This window comes from Otolemur garnettii, unplaced genomic scaffold (assembly GCF_000181295.1).
Source record: "Otolemur garnettii isolate 467f Iridium unplaced genomic scaffold, OtoGar3 scaffold00127, whole genome shotgun sequence".
Lineage (NCBI taxonomy): Eukaryota > Metazoa > Chordata > Mammalia > Primates > Galagidae > Otolemur > Otolemur garnettii.
The window spans coordinates 4206435-4208361 of record NW_003852522.1 but is presented as its reverse complement, the minus strand read 5'-3'; the positions used below and the strand labels follow the sequence as shown (position 1 = coordinate 4208361).

At 50.9% G+C, this 1927-nt stretch overlaps 1 protein-coding gene across 1 annotated transcript in view; it reads right to left on the bottom strand.

The window, feature by feature from the left end:
• OLFM2 (olfactomedin 2) overlaps positions 1 to 1927 on the bottom strand; it is a 59239-nt gene that overhangs the window by 4980 nt on the left and 52332 nt on the right. The window lies entirely within an intron of this gene.

Below are 1927 nucleotides of genomic sequence, written 5' to 3'. Positions count from 1 at the left end.
GTGCCCAGTCTGACAATCATTTTTACATCACCTTGCTCCCCTGAAGATCCTGTTCCTGCTGGTCCTTTGCCCTCACCTGCTTCCTTACCCTTTGTTCTCATAGACTCTAAGCTCTTGCCCTCCTCAGGGCCATTAAGTTTGCCAATTCCTGTTCCCAAAGTGTTGGCCCCCCACATGCACATTCCCTGCCATGTTATATCAAGGACATGCTTAAAGGCAGGAAGCCAGCTTGGCCACATGAGGACTAGGATGGAGCAAGTGCCTCCTCCCACCCCTCACTTTTTTTTTTTTTTTTTGAGACAGAGTCACAAGCTGCTGCCCTGATAGAGTGTTGTGGCATTACAGCTCACAGCAACCTCAAACTCTTGGGCTCAAGCAATTCTCTTGCCTCAGTGTCCCAAGTAGCTGGGACTATAGGCACCTGCCACAATGCCCGGCTATTTTTTTGCTGCAGTTGTTATTACTGTTTAGCTGGCCCCGGCCAGGTTCAAACTTACCAGCCTTACTGTATGTGGCCAGCACCCTACCCACTGAGCTACAGGGGCCACCCTTTTTTTTTTTTTGAGACATGTTGTCTGTTGCCCAAGCTGGAGTGCCATGGCATTACCATAGTTCAATGTAGCCTCAAAGACTTGCACTCAAGCAATCCTTCCACCTCAGCCTCTCAAGTAGCTGGGACTACAGGAACATGCCACCATGCCCAGCTAATTTTTATATTGTTTTGTAGAGATGGAGTCTTGCTATATTGCTCAGGCTGGTCTCAAACTCCTGGCCTCAAATGATTCTCCCATTCTGACCTCTGAGTGTTGCGATGAGCCACCATGCCTGGCCTCAATGAACATCTTGAAACATGGATAAGCAGGACTGTGTAGCCATTGTTGGCAATGGAAGGACACCACACGTATGTCTCAGACAACTAGGGAAAGCAGTTCTGGTATTGTGGGCAGGGCAGGATCCCATGGAGTTGAAGGAGAAGACCCTGGTGCTGACAAGCTCTCTTCTCCTGTCTGCCAAGCCCCAGCTTCCTCCTCTACAGAATGATGATGGGAGGCCAATGTTCCTTTTCTTTCATCACTGAAAGGGCATGAAAGCAGTTCAGCTGAGTAGTGTCAAAGGATAGCGTTCAGTCTATTAAGAGGCATCAAGACATCCTTGGGGGTATACTGAATGGGGACCATTTCTATGGAACACAGACAAAGGGCGAAGGAAGCTTTATTGGAGCCTCTCCGGGTGGAGGGTGAGACCTCTCCCAAGTGGCACAGAATATCTTCTTAGCAGGTGAGTCTGGTGAACTAAAGGGCTCAGTGGGGCATGCTGGGGCCAGAGCTGGGGCATGGAGCTCACACACAGGAGCCTCAGATGCTGCCACTAGGGTCTTCCTTCCTCCCCTAACCCACAGCACACACACTCGGCTTCTTTTCCAAAGAAGTGCTGGACAGGTCCAGTGCAGTGGCTCATGCCTATATTCCTAGCATTCGGGAAGGCTGAGGTTGGAGGATCCCTTGAGGAACCCAAGACCAGTTTGAGCAAGAATGAGACCCTCATCTCTACTAAAAATAAAAATAATTAGCCAGGCATGCTGCCATGTCCCTGTAGTCCCAGTACTCCAGCAGCTGAGGCAGGAGGATCACTTGAGCCCAGGAGTTTGAGGCTGCTGTGAGGTGTGACCACATCGATGCAGTATAGCCTGCACAATGGAGCAAGACTCTATCTCAAAAAAAAAAAAAGGCTCGGCACCTGTGGATCAAGTGGCTAAGGCGCCAACCATGTACTCCCAAGGTGACGGGTTCGAATCCAGCCCGGCCCGCCAAACAACAATGACAGCTGCAACCAAAAAATAGCCGGGCGTTATGGCGGGCGCCTGTGGTCCCAGCTACTTGGGAGGCTGAGGCAGGAGACTCGCTTGAGCCCAGGAGTTGGAGGTTGC